At 38.8% G+C, this 15563-nt stretch overlaps 1 long non-coding RNA gene across 1 annotated transcript in view; it reads right to left on the bottom strand.

The window, feature by feature from the left end:
* LOC109489083 overlaps positions 1-15563 on the bottom strand; it is a 219320-nt gene that overhangs the window by 51134 nt on the left and 152623 nt on the right. Inside the window, exon 2 of the long non-coding RNA XR_002142020.1 lies at positions 8858-8982. This is a non-coding gene — a long non-coding RNA (uncharacterized LOC109489083). The remainder of the gene's footprint in view (positions 1-8857; positions 8983-15563) is intronic.

Here is a 15563-nt window from a genome sequence, read left to right as displayed (position 1 = left end):
GGAAATGGGTACAGGAGCGTAGTCACTCTCCACCAAAGACTTTCAAGTTGTTTACTTTCCTAAATTTTGTTTAACAGCAGCTATCCACAAGTTCTTAAACATCATTCAGTGGTAAGTCATAGAGAGGGCTACAAAGGAGTGTAATGGGAAGGAACTCATCTTGCAGTCAAGATGACATACACATTGCAAGGACGTCCTATTCCTATTCCTTCCCCAGCCATCTCTAATGAGGGAGATTTTAAACTTACTCCCTACTACATGGCTGTGTTGCGAACCTCTCTTTGTAGCCGTTATTCCCTTGAGTTGAACCTCAATCCTTTAAAAAGCATCCTGGCTAGTGTGGACTAATTAAATGTGTGAAAAGTTCTTTACTCTGTTCTCAGGAGGATAATTTGCCCCTTAAAATAATTTTTGAGTGTGTGCCTTAGGATCTAGGCGAAGTTTTCTAAAATACAGACAACTATGGAATAATCTTAAAGATAGTGTTTTATTATTTTAGTACAATTTTAAAAATGTTAATATAATTGGAAGTTTGCTTCCATGAATTGTGATGAGAGCACTTCATTAGGTTTTAGATCTGTGTGTCTGTGTGAGGGACTATGAGAATATGGGACAGAAACTTCCCAAGGTTAAGAAAAAGGGGTGAGGCACAGAAAGTGTAGGAAATAGGTATCGTAGTGCCCAGCACACCACAGATTTTTATAATATGTAATAAATGGTTCTTAAAAAATGCTTTAAGAAAAATTTTAACACTGACAATTGTCTTAAATGACTATGTGCCTGCATTGGCTCTAGCATGTTCTTGGTCCATAGCAGACACTTGAGTAAATATTTATTGAATCAAAAAATGAAGCAAGAAAAAAGGAAAGGAAAGGAAAGGAAAGGAAAGGAAAGGAAAGGAAAGGAAAGGAAAGGAAAGGAAAGGAAAGGAAAGGAATTTAAAATTAAAAATTCAATAGCATTAATTACACTACACATTCTTAAATTAACAAATTAAGAAAACCCACAAGGTTTCCTACTTTTCTAAGCTAAATTCATTCTAAAGAAATTCCAGATAAGAGTTTGTGTTTCCACTGAGAAATCCGCAAGAGAGTAAATGCAGAAATTTTTTTGATGTTAAAAACCATCCCTCCACTTTTTGCTAAGCAGTTAAAGACCAGAGTTTAAGGAGAAAAGCAGTGAATTATTTCAATAAAATCCACAAATGTGCATAGAATGTCTAAAACTGGCGCTCTGAAAGAGGCACAGATAAGGGGTACGTAGTGGCTACCCACAAGGAGGTTGAAATTTGGAAGCAGTATTTAGTTAGAGACATAAAGGGCAATCACAAAAAAGATACGAATCTTTCCCAAAGAGAAGTGCAAATGTAGTGTGTAGGCTGATCTAGACAGAGAATTCTGAGCGCAGAGTGAGGAGAAACCAGGAGTAGAGGAAATTCACTGGATGACCTCGGACCTGCTGTTTTTCAGTCTCCGTTTGTAACACTGGAATATTAATATGTACTATGCACTAATTTTCGCGGACACATAAAGATGAATAAATGTGCATCAAAGCAGTTTGATCTCTTACAATGTAAGCCATTACTCATCTAAAATATTAGCATAAATATGTAGCTCTTTTAAAGGCGTTCCAGGTGCTCACTGAATTTAAGTTAGGGTTGGAAAAGCTGTGTTTGTCAACAAATAACGGTAGGCAATGACATGTAAAAGAAATCAAACTCTTTCAAAATGTGCTCCAAATGGTTCAAGTGATGTTTCTGATTATAAAATGACTTTTCTGCTGATAGACGTTTCCTCCCGTGTTTGTCAAATGGTAGGTTCATGGCTTAGTCAGGGACAAAGTTATTAAGGACATAAAACGCCATCTGGATGGAGCTAATAAACATAAAACATAACCTTCAGATACACTGCTGCAGTGGCCAGACTGTGCCAGGCCAGATTACCCTTTGTTTGTGTTTAAATCTGAGCCATGTTCTAAGCCTTCGACTGTGGTATCTTTAGGTGTTTCCCCTTGACTCAAACGCAAAGACCGCACGAGGTGAGCAGACCCCTCTTGGGCGCCACAGCGCGTGGAGATTCAATGCCTAGCTGACTGAGGGGTCATTTCAAAACTGTTCTCCCATATTTTCTTCAGAAATTTCCAAAAGCAGTAATTTTATTGATGTAGAAAGTTCAAACTCTAAAATTATGGAGTGAAATGGGTCTCACATTATTATACAAACTTCTTTTTAGTGAAGTCCAAGGAAGTAAAACATTATAACCAGGAAAATCTGACCAGGAATGAGTAAATCCCTTGAAAAACATCGTCTGCAATCCAAAACACCATGCAAACACTCAGCTCCAGTGCCTAAGTTTGGTTGAAACAGAAAAATCAATGTATTTCTATATAGACTTGCAGTAATATAATCATCTGATCTCTCTCATAGGTAAGACAAATAGCTAAAATTTCCAAAGGCCTTTTATATTATATAAGTTTATATAAACAGTTTGCTATATTGCAATTATATAGATGGCTTAATTCAGTGATTCGTGATATATTAAATTGTTATGCAACGGGGACCAGATTCTTGAATAATATTCCACAGAAGGACTTTCTCACAAAAGTCAGTAGCAGATACCCTGGTGCTCAGGTGGTGTCCGATTGAGCCTCTGTTATTAGGAGAAATATGACGGATTATGGTGAACACTGTGACATGCCACCCATGTCAGTTTCCTGTCAGGAACGAAGGACTCATTTCCCCAGCTGCTGGAAGTGTCCTCTGGAGACAGTCCTCAGCTGTCGGCCATACTCACGGATTCCCTCATCCGACTGCATGCCAACCTCTTGTTAGGCTTCCCACACTCACTGACTGATCAGTTTGGGGGTAGAAGAGCCCAGTCCTCTTGCCAATACTTGGGTCAACTCTGAGACACGGTGTCGTCTTCAGGATGCTCCTGAGAGTCGGTCTAGGTTTCCATGAAGACTGCACTGTAGTCCAACTCTTCCCTCTGTCTAATCTCCCTTCCTCCTCTTCCACAGGTGTCCGTCCCCAGGAAGGCTCCCCAACACTCATCCCTGCCGCAGGGCTGACGTCCTCCACAGACCTACCTACGGCGACCATCTTCCCAGAGGATGGAGAGACTGAACTGTGCCAGCTGGGATGCCCTTCCCCAACTGCCTCGGTGCTCGCCAAGTGAGAGATATGTACTCTCACTCTGCAGATGTGCCCCAGACGGTAGGCAGCACCCGAAGAGTTAAACAGATTTAGTGACTAACAAGTAGGATTATTTTTAAAAGAAAAATCATAAAACACTATGAGCCATGCTATGCAAATTACCCTGAAAGCAATGGCAGTAAACGCTGACTACTGAGCAGCATCGCTCCATACCCACAGGCCTCTGCAATTAGTCTAGCGTGGGGAAATTGCAGCGACAGACACATGTTTCATTCTTCATTTCTGTGGAGCCTCAACATTTGAAAATCTCCTCTCTTCCTGAGTAAGAGGCATTTCATTAGATCACAATGACAGCTATATAGTAAGAGTTTTAAAGCAAAAATGCAGATTACAAGTGGGAATGCTATGCAAAATGGTGATTAAATTAATTATGAGCTCTTTTTAAAATTTTCAAAGCCACATTATGTTAATATTCCCCAATAGATTAGGAATCTGAATGTTTTCCTTTCAAACACTAACAGCATTAGGTAGGATTATGGTGGTGTCTAATGCTATTTGGTTATTAATATTTTCCTTACACTCATTTATTTTAGTAATCCCATCTTTTGTTGATTGGCTGAAGTTGATTTACTCATGAAGACATACGTTTATGCTAATGAAAAACAGAGCTCTCCGGAAACGTATTTTGCTAGCCTACTGGGACCCCAACCCTCTTCTGAAAGCGGTTTACCTTTTGACACCAATCATATGGGACTAGACGCCATTGCTTCGACTGTTGTCCTCCGTTGCAGATACTGGTTTTTCTACTTGATTCCACTTTGCCTGTCAGGATTCTCCCTTGAAAGACTGTTCTGAGCTGGAAGGTTTTTAAAGCTTTTTGGTAGACCTTAAAACACTTAACAAAGTGGCTCTAATATGGACAGTGCTGGATATTATACCATTAAATTTTTTTTTCTATTTTGATAAGAGATGATGTTATTCATGGCTCCGAAACGAAGTAGCTGACTGCAAAATTTAATGACAGTATCTCTGTCTCCCTTTAACAATGAACAGCTCTGCTATTCCTGATGAACCTCTCCCTCAGGCTTTGGAAATGCTAAGCTAGTCCAGCTCGTGTCCGCCAAGCACCTCACATTTCCAGCTTCCTTTCCAGCTCTTCTCTTCCCTCTGTTCTCTCACTACACACCGTGGGCATTCTGCCAGATGCTGGGGATTCAAAGCCCAATAGCCTTTAATCCCTATGCTCAACCAGAGGAGGCTCTTATCCAACAAGAAAGACTCTTGCATCACCAACCTTTTACATTTTATTCATTTAAAAAAATGGTTTATTGAACATCTACAATGTGCCATGCTTTATTCCAAGAGCACGGGTAAAATGGGGATAATGCTAGAATTTCCTTCTTAGCATTGTTAGAGGATTGAATGAGTCAATATTTTAAAAGCCTCTACAACAGTGACTGGCATGATGTCGTATTTATGAAATAAGGAAAAAATAGTGATAAGTGCTATGAAGAAAAATAGAGCCAGGGTAGAACGTAGAGAGGGTGAATGCGGAGCTGCGACATCACACAGGGTCACCCCAAAAGAACCAGGGTGCAAGGCTTGCAGACACCTTTGGGAGGAGTGTTCCAGAATGAACAAGCAGGTGGTACCAAGGCTTGTTAAACACTTGGTGTATTCAGCAACACGCGAGAGCCTAGTGTGGTTTGCAAAAGTGAAAGGAGCACAGGGCGGTAGGAGGGGGATCACCCCACACCCCAGGCTTCGGTTGTTACCTGACTAAATTTCCAGAACGCATTTGAGTCTTAATTATTTAATTTTTTTAAGGGATTGCTATCAGGCATATTGTCTACATTTTCTAAAGATTTCCCACGGTTCTTTCTTTGAACACAGCAATATTACTGTCCATCTCCAACCTTTAGATTCTTCTCATTGCCTCAATCCTCCAGGGTTATCAGCGGTGCTTCTGTGATGAACATTTCCAAGAATCTGGGGATGTAATTTGTCTTGACTTCATGGCTTGAACTTGTTCAAAGTGAAGCTTAAGTGGAGAAGCATCCCCTCAAACCAGATGCACATCTCTCTTGGGTCCTGTCTTCCTATCTTGTCTGTAGTGCTTTTTCCAGAGATTTCTCTCAGCACTAACAACTCCCTCAGGCAGTTAAGATACCCTTTCTGTCTTCCTCTTGTTCTGAAAAAATCTCAGTTTAGGGGGTCTGAGGATCCTACCTGGCATCATTAGAACAGTTGCATTTAACTTTTCCATATTTCTGATTTTATGTTTTTCCTTTTTTCCTTGTAAGAATTATTTAACTTTCAAGGTTATCAGAAAACTTCCTGGGTAGCCTTTTTCCTTTTCTTGCTTTTTTCTTTTCTCTACACTCAGATACCTTATACTTTGTTTGCTTTCAAAGATCACAAGACATCGTATTGTCACATGTTTTTTCAGGTTCTTCCAAACGTCTGGACCCATTTTCCTTTGATGTGGTACCAGACATCAAGCAGGCAACTTAAATTTTTAAAATGGACTGGCTGGGGCTTTGGTGAAATGCAGAACTTTTCTCATGGAAAGGGGAGAGCTGCTTTTCTGTTCCAGCTGATCAGCTGAGTGTTGTCATACCTGGCCGTTTTTCAGAGATGCTGAAAACCCAGAGTTTTTATATGCCACTTGTGCTAGTTTCCCAAGGCTGCTGGCTCAGCAGCTAAGTGACTTAAACAGGAGCTATTTACTGACTCACAGTTCTGGATGCTGCAAGTCTGAGATCAAGGTGTCATCAGTAAAGGTTCCTTCTTAGGACCATGAGAAAGAATCTATACTATGCCTCTCTCCTAGCTTCTGGTGGTTTCCTGGCAAATGTGGCCCTCCTTGACTTGCAGAAAGTATCGTCCCAACCTTTGTCTTCATCTTTGTGTGGTATTCTCCCTGTCTGCATGTCTGTGTCCAAATTTCCCTATTTTATTTTTTTAAAGATTTTATTTATTTATTTGACAGAGAGAGAGTGAGCGCATAAGCAGGGGCAAAGGGAGAAGCAGGCTCCCTGCCGAGCAGGGAGCCCGATGCGGGACTCAATCCAAGGACTCCGGATTATGACCTGAGCCGAAGGCAGATGCTTAACCATCTGAGCCACCCAGGCATCCCAAAATTTCTCTATTTTAATGGCACCAGTCATAGTGGATTAGGGGTCCACTCTATTCCAGTATGATGTCACCTTAGCTACTTGCGTTTGCAATGACATCTGCACCTATTTCCAAATAAGATCCCATTCTAAGATACGAGAGGTTAGGCCTCAACCCCTACATTTTTGGAAGACACAATTCAACTCGTAACACAAGTAACTGATTTTAAAACGTTAGCAATCATTTCTTTTCTTTTTTTTTTTTTTGGAATTTTTGAAAATTTCAGTTTTTTTAGAGTGTTTTCAGGTTCACAGCAAAATTAAGAGGAAAGCCCAGAGATTTTCCGTATACCTCCTGCTCCCGCAGACGCACAACCTCTCCCGTTATCAACATCCCCCACCAGAGTGACATGGTCGTTACACCCACATTAATGCATCATAACCACCCCTGCCGGAGGTCACGTCAGGGTTCACCCTTAGTGTCGTACATTCGATGAGTTTGGACAAATGTATAATGATACATATCCATCATTATGGTATCATACATACAATACAGAGCCTTTTCACCATCAAACTTATTTTTTTATCCCAAGGCAGTCCATGTAAAACGTACCCGTAAGCCAAACCCAGTCCACGGTTGCAAGTTTGTAACTCTGCTTGAGTTTTTATCTCTGGGATCTCAGTTGCTTCTGTCTCAGGTGGTGTGCAGTGCGTTTCTGAAGCTTAAAGTCCTGATTTGACCAGATCTGGGGTTATTCACTTTTACAGATGATAGATAACATGGTTATCTGCCACCACGTTTCCCTAACCAAGCCTGCTCGCAAACTTAATATGTATTAATATTATGTACGGAGAAGCCCTCAAGGTTATCCACCACAGTGCAGGCTTTGGTGGGAGCCTGTGAGTACCGCAGTCATTTAATTGTAATGAACAGCTTTTCTGTGCTTAAATTGTTTGCAAAGCATTAGCAAATGAACCCAGATATTCCCAAACTGTGAATATTTAGTCAAACTTCATTCATATACATCTTATTCTGCATATTGCATTATAAATAATTAAGATGAAGATAAAATTGTAAAATATATTCAGGACGACTTTTTGTTTACAAAATATCAATTTTTTAACCTCCCTCTGAATTTAAAAACATGACTAGATGGTGTGTGCTTGTAAAAAATAGAACCAAATAAAATTTCACTAGAAATTAGGGAAAATGTTGAACCGAACACTCTAGGCCAAGAGATTAAAAAAAGTATTTAGATGCCATTTTGAAAATCTGTCCCTTTAATGAATTGGGAGATGAGAGAAAGTTTTCAAAGTGGCTAATTATAACTATTAAAATTGCATGAGGAGCTTTCTGTATTATCTATAAAAATTCAGCTCATAGATTTGCACAAATTTTTATCTCTAGAGCAAATAAAACTATAAATAGGAAATTTCCCTCACTCTTCCTTTCTTTTGGAAGTTTGTTGCACATTTCCAGAACAGAGAGATTATATTTGCTCTCGATGAAAATTCAAATTATCTCCAAAACACTACATCCCTGCATTGTTTCAGGTCTTATATTTATGGAAGATGAATTGCTTGGTTGTGTAGTATTTTTTACCGGTTTTTGCTTTGACAGAATCAATAAGTCAAGCCTGCTCTTTTTTAAGTTCATGCTTATAACCAGCTCATAAGTTCTTTTATCAAAGTGGGTCTTCTCATGCAATTCAAGTTTAGATGCACAACTTCTTCACAAAGATACAACTAATGTTAATTTTCACAAAGAAGAGTTAAGGAAAGGGAAGTCTTTGGAAAGAGATCACAATGAGAGAACTTTTTCAATAATGTAAATGGATAGGGAACTCCTGAAGTAATGCACCTTCTTGTCAGGAATTCTGGCTCTGATCACGGAGCTGATGTTCATAGTTGGCTCCTATCAGCTAGCCTGCTGGATCTGAGCCCTTTCTACTCCTCTCTAGGCCCTGTGCTTCGTATTTGGGCCAATCTGGATGCTCATCTGCAAACAGTAGACATCAACTCTGGCTCATGTATAAAGAAGAAAAAATTCACCAGAGGGATGTCAGGGAGCTTTCTGAATGAGAAGAGAGCTGGAGAACCTGGCTAAGGAAACTGGAGACCCAAGGGAGACTGGGCAGCGAGAATCCACACCGGAGGCCCTTCACAATGCACCCCCAGGCGCTATCGGGTTCGGATGACACAACAGAAATGCAGCCACAGAACCACTAACGAGTCACAGACACTGGAAGTAGGCCCCTCTGTCACAACACAGGTCCCTTAACCGCCTTCCCACAATAGCCAACAGATTAGACAAGCTAGGTCAAATCCACACCCTTGCTTGAAAGAAGTAAGAAAAACACTGCTTTACTTTGGTTTCCAAAATGGAATGTGGAGTTCTTCCTCCTACTGATTCTGGAATCTCCTCAAAAAGGAAACGTATTTAATTTCTGGGTTGCCCAAGTTGTTTAAATTCTACTAAGCTCCGCCCCTCTGGTTCTCCAAGTATTTACATACACCCTTCTTAAAATCAGAGTTCCAAAAAATATCATGCAACTTACTCCTTCATACAATTGAAAAACACACATACCTCCTCTTCGAGGGAAGACAGACCACAGTTCCACCGGATCGTGCCTCAAGCTCAAGCACAAGACTGTGGAATGATGTCCACTCTTCCTCTAGTTCGGTCACAATTCCGAGTGCATGTTCTGGTACCTGCGGGGTAAATTGTAGAGTTATCTATCACTAACACTCTTGAAACTCAATAGTGAGAGACAGGAAGATTAATGAAAAGAAAAAATAGTTAAAATATACATACGACTTGGCAAAAAGTTATAGTACTTATTTCAACAGTTTCCCATGGCAGTGTCAATAGTACTTATTACTCTGCTCCGGTATCAAGCATTCCATTGCCTTCTACTTCAACTGTACTTCCGCCAGTGTGTGTTCTGTATTCAATGAATGGCAGAACCTAAACCTTTATTCTTGAAGGATCTGTACCTTCATGCTTTTATTCACAGAGTCCTATCAAATGTAACCACTGGATCTAGTTGTACAAGGAAGTATCTCATACAAGATTACCCATTTCATCATTGTTGTTTGTTTGTTGTAAGCATCTGTCTCCTATTGTTCCTGACATGAGGATCCAAAAAGGCTGAGTGTCCACTTCCAATTCAATGAAAACACTCACACATCTCCTGATTGAAGCATTGCTCCCTTAGACAATAAAACCTCTATAAAGAAGAGCCCAGAATTACAGAGTAGAGAAGCAAATATTTTTTTTAAATATTTATTAATTATTAGAGAGAGGGAGGGAGAGTGTGTGTGTGGAGGCGGAACAGACGAAGAGAGAGAACCTCAGGCAGACTTCCCACGGAGCACAGAGCAGGATGAAGGGCTGGAGCTCATGACCCTGAGATGACGACCTGAGCCGAAATCAAGAGTCGGACGCTCAACTGACTGAGCTACCCAGGTGTCCCGAGAAGCAAATATTTTTGCCAGTCTGGAGTTTGTTATTATGAGAGGTGCGACCCCATTGCCATTCCTTTGGAGTTTGGGAGGAAACAGCAACATAAATTGGTTGAGATTATACATTAGCTCAGAAGATACACAGAATCTTACAGGGCAGCATTCCGACTTGGCAGAGTGATTGTTCACCTGACATTTTCACAAAGAGTCCTGAATGGCCATTTTACTATGAGGTCACCTGTCTTGGAAGAGGGAGTACATAAATGCAGTAAAATCCCATGGAAATTGATAAATTGCTTTACTTTTTTTTTTTATCTCAGAGGAATTTACATGTGAAATATCTTAATAGTGTTTAAAATATGCAGTAAATGCATGGATGGTGGGTTGAGACAATTATGGCAGGCAAGAAAAACAAAACTGACTCCTTTTAGTGTCTATTCCCATAAGAAAACAATATCTCAGTTTTTCAGATAGCAGTCTCATCCTTAGGAGACTGAGAGTTAATTACTGTTTCTGCTGGTGAGTTGGAAACTCAGCAAAGCAGTAGCGTTAGTGTGCTGCTGAGGATTGTAGGTGTGTAAAGGAGCTGGAAGTGTTTAGACAAGAAGCTCAGAAAAGATCTGATGTTGGAGGCTGGAGTATGAAAGTAGAGCAGCACTGTTGGGAGTGTTGGTAACTTACTGGACTTCCAGAGACGGGGCATTGCAAAATTAATCATGCTTCTTTTATTAGCAAATTCAGGGTATTAAATGCATCTACTGCCTTAGTGTTCAAAGAAGATACACTGTTTTGATATCGCAGAGAAAAAAAGGTAGTCTTTTAAAGAGTTTACTGCTTGAAAGCCACCTACTTCAAAATTAAATAATTAAGGGGATGACAAAAAGGAATTCCCTTAGTACCAGAATTAAGATTGGTGGACAACTGAGTGCCAGAATCTGTCACAGATTTCAACTAAATATGACGTTAAAGCAGTTGGACTGAGGAGCAGAAATGATCCATATTTCATTTTATAGCATATTCAGTTTTGCTTCATTAACAGTTTACCTGGAAAAAAGGGCAGGGAACCTCTCACCCCCAACGAATACCATCAGCAGCATACTTTGGCTCTTGATTCAGGGAACTAGGCTCAATTTTTTTTTTTTTAATTTCACAGATGCTTTACTATCAAACATGTGAAAATTGAGGCTATCAGTCCAATGTGTCCTTCTCAAAGCTTTCCACTATTTTTTTTTCCTGTATTCTTCCAGACATGAGAACTTCTAGGCAACAGTGCAATGGGAAGTAAGAGTGGGGACAGGATAGTGGAAGGCTGTCTGATAAGAGTCATAGTCACAAGAAAGATTCTATCAGAGAGAGGAGTCTTGGCTGTCACACATTTTTGGAACTGTGATTTTTGATGTATTCTCCTGGTTCAAGGACTGAAGAGAACCAGATTGAGAGAGTAGGAGAGGATCCCACCTCAGTTATTCAAAATCATGAAAGAAATCCCAACATAAACCTAAAGATACACTAGGGTCAATATACAGCAGCCTTCTCCCCAGATATAGAGCTGTTCATCTAAGTGGACAGTGACAAGGGCAAGGGACAGTCATGTGTTCATTAAGACACATCTGGCGGGGACACATCCTATTTGTAGATTCATAAAGAGAAAACAAGGTGTTGTATGAAGAAGTACTGAGAACAGGACAAAGAATACATCGTTTCAGAAACTAAGACAATGAGTAGATGCTTGGAAAATAGAAAAATAGCTTATAGTGACGTTCATTGATTCAACAAATATTTATTATGTGCCTAGTATATCCAAGCATTGGTGGTCTCTGGGAGATTCGATAAAAAATAAAAAGACATGCATAATTCCTGCCTCCAAAAAGGCTCAGTATGGGGGAGATATGGCCCAATAAATAGGTATTTATAATATCATGTAGTAAGCTTTATAAAAGTAGAATTATAGACTGCTACAGAAACACACAGAAAGAACAGTAAATCCAAATGGGGAAGGTCTGATGACTTGGTCAGAGATGAGGGGCTAGATAACATGATATGTAAATTGAAACCTAATATATTAGTAGGGTTTGATTTGGTAAATGGCAAAAGATGAGGGATGTCCAAGAGGATGACTGGATGGAGGAGAGCAAGGAGCTCCAGCAGTTCAGTCTTCCTGGACCACAGGCTATGTGGAGTGTGAGCAGACAGGGACAGGAGCTGGTGGAAGTGACTGGGCATGGCAATGGGTGGCATGGTAGAGGGAAACAGGGACCACACATGAGGAGCCTCCCGAAGCACATTAAGTAGTGAAGACTTTACCTCGAGGTCAATATAAAGCCATTAATACTTGTTAGGAGAGTGGCATGATCATTCCGGGGCTCTGAAGCCGTATGCTGCAGTGTGGAGAAGTATTTAGAAGCAGGTAAGATGGAAACAAAGAGACCAAATAAGAGGAAATTGTCATAATTAGGAAAAATAATGGCCTGAAATGGTGCTTAAAGAAAATGCTAAAATGGAGAGAAGTGGTTGGAATTTACTGACAGGAGGTTCAAGCAAGAATATTTGGTGATTGTGTAACAAACATGATGAGGAAGACGGATGAGTCATGGACAACCTGGGTTCTGCTTGGGTAACTTGATGGTGGTGATGTGTCTACTCTGAGAGGAAACCTACATAGATCGGATGAGTGGGGAGGGATGCTGAGTTGAATTTACGATGTGTTGAATTTGAATTTTCTGTGAAATATTTGAGTGAAAATGTCCAACAGGTAGTTGGAGATAGGATGTTGAAGCTCTGTAAAGATACTTGGGCAGAAGCTCTAAGTTCCCTGATCGCCAGCACACAGACAGTGAATGAAGACACTGTGCTGTCTGACATGAGGCAGAAAGTCTGTAGAGTGAGAAGGGATGAAAGGAACAGTCCCACCTGGGAGGATGGAGATCTTGGCTGCAAACACGGGAAGAAGCAAAGATGGGAGCAGATGTAAGGCCGGTAGTCCTTCATAAGTCAGAAATTTGATTGGCTGGTTTGCATTGTCTGTGGATATTAGGAGGCCAAGTCATCAACAGGAAGGCACATCGAGGAAAATGCAGGAGAGAAATGAGCAAAAACAGAATTGCTAGGTGGTTGGTTGTGTTTGGAGCCCAGGAATTTATAACCATTCTAGACTATAAGGCAGAGAAGGCTTCCCTTTCTCTCCCAGCCAGAATTCTCAGCATCCCTTGTGTAAACTCAGGGGAATATAAAGGCAAGGACTGAGTGATGAAACGGGATGATAGAGATGATGATTGGTACAAGCCAATTTACAGAGTAAAGAAAAAATGGAAATAAGAAAATATGTTTTAATACATAAAAGGTATCCTGCCCTCTCCATTCTTTTTGGAAGACTTCCTCACAAGACAGATCACTTAGATTGCAAGATAGATTGTGATGATGTGTTACTGTTATTGTTGTTTTAAAAAACTGAATTTGAAAAGATACAGGAAGAAAACAAAAGCAAAGCAAAACAAAACAAAAAATGTTTGTCTACAACATAAATAAAGTAAGGTTAATTCAGACTCCTCTGTGACACTAAATGGAAGAAGAGTTTTGAGGGGGGAAAAGTGATGAAGGGAGTTATACCAAACATTTGTATTTATTTATTTAAAAAAACACAAACACTTAATTACTCACAATATCCAATTAGGATATAAAAGCCTTGAACGAATCATCCCGAAATAGAGCATCTTCCTGGACTCTCTCCATCTTGCAATTTGACAAGAATCATCCTACTTGTCTGTTCCTCTGCCCATGAATCTGGAGAGGTGACTAGATTTGCCAGGTTGCTTGTGGGGGACACCATTTTTTCTTTACAATCAACTTTTATGTTCTGTAGGTTAGCAAAGGTCAGGAAGACCTGTTCCAGCGTCATCTGACTGATGGAATAATTTTCAAAATTGCATTGCTCTTTAGCTTCCTCCAAATTACCAAGTACCTTCCCCCAGCTATTGGCCATGCTGGGAATGTAGTCGCAAAGGATCCTTGATTTCTCTGGTTTTAATATACTACCAGCAGTTCTTATGCAGAAGCTTCTCAAATCATTTCTTAGTAAACGTAAAATATTTGTGTCTACAGTCTTCAGAAAAAGCCATTGGGAACAACAGCCTCTGAATTCTTGTGTATTCATGACTGAATTTTACTGAAGGTGTTTTAGGCTGTAAATACTTTGGCTTTTTATTTTTTTTATTAGTATAAAATGTTCTGTCACAAAGTGTAAGGTCAATATAACTTTCTTTCCCTTATAAATTTTTTCTTTCCTTTGTCTTATTATTCAGATATCCAAAGCTGCCACCCCCCTTTCTTATTAAGATATAATAGTTATATTGAAATATTCCTTGCTGTTGATGATACCAGGTCCATTCTTCAGGTTGTCCTTTCAATAAGTAGGTTTGTTTCATCTCAAGAAATTTTCTTCATTGATAGTTTTTAATATTTGTTCTATTCCATGGCTTTGCTTTTCTTCTTTGTGGATTATTTTCATATTTGTTTTGGATTGCCCTTACCTTGCCTCTCATTTTCTCCCTCAAATACTTGTCTCTATTTCTGTTGGCTTTCTGTCTTTCTCCTTTTCAATATCAATTTCTCTTGTACTTTCTATGTTGTTTGTTTGTTCTTGATAGTTATTTCTGAAAGGTTTACTTAAAAAAATCCTCTCCAATACTGTCTAAAGGCAAATGCTAAAAAATACGTTCATAAAGAATGCTGTGTGATGTTTTTGAATGAAGGAGCACATACATAAATTGAACACCTAGTACATTCACTCATCTGAGCACAAAGAAACAAAATGTTGGTATGTCTAGTCGTTAAAAAATTAGAGAAGGCACAATTATACAAAATTTGTCATAAGCGAGTTTGCTACTGATAGATATTTTTGGAAATTCAGTATAGATGTATATCTATAAACTTAAAATTTTAATAATAGAAATTTTCAAAACTGATTTAAAAAAGCAGACATTTAAATAATTTAATAATTATAGAAATTTACAGTTATCAAAAATTACTATTAAATACAATGCAACAATTCTAGGGATTTTTATAGAGAAATTATTTCAAATTTTTATATGAAGGATAATTTCTGTACTGTTTAAAAACTCCAAGAAGTTCCAAGTGTCTGAACTGACAAAGCCTGTATGATCTCGATACTGAAAACAGACAAGGAAAGTACACACACAAAAACTACAGACCAATTTTATTTGTAAGAAACAAAATATCCTATATATATATATCCTATATATTCTATGCTAGAATATATAATATATATTAGAACATAATACTATTCTGGCATATTTTATACCAATTATCCTATACTAGTGCATCTTTAAAAATTTTTGTCTTAATGTTTTTTTCCAATTCCAAAAGTAATACATAACAATTATTAAAAAATGAAATTCTAGACACTAGTATCCTAAAGACTGTTAAGAGAATAATATACTAAGAGCAAGTAAGTTTCATTCCAGTAATGTACAGATGCTTTAATATTAGAAAATTAATTAGTGTCTAGGAGTTCTTCATTATTCCAGGATAATAGACACTGTTCTTTAGAAGTCAATTCAGTTAAAACAGAAACTACACTTTTATAGTCAGTTTTTAAAAATCAAAAGCTTATTGGGAATTTATCTAAAAACAGAAATAAATTTGTAAAATGTCTGCTTGTATCTAACAACATATACCTAATTGAAACTATGAACTAATTTCTACAATAAAATAAAAATGAATCAAAAACTAAGAATTCTTTTTAGTATTTCTCCAATAAAATTATATGGCCACATTTTCATAATTATCGTAATAGGTCCTCTGGCAAAATT

The sequence above is a fragment of the Ailuropoda melanoleuca genome, chromosome 2 (genome assembly GCF_002007445.2).
Source record: "Ailuropoda melanoleuca isolate Jingjing chromosome 2, ASM200744v2, whole genome shotgun sequence".
Taxonomy (NCBI): Eukaryota; Metazoa; Chordata; class Mammalia; order Carnivora; family Ursidae; genus Ailuropoda; species Ailuropoda melanoleuca.
The sequence above is the reverse complement of the archived record's forward strand: the minus strand, read 5'-3'. Positions and strand labels throughout refer to the sequence as shown.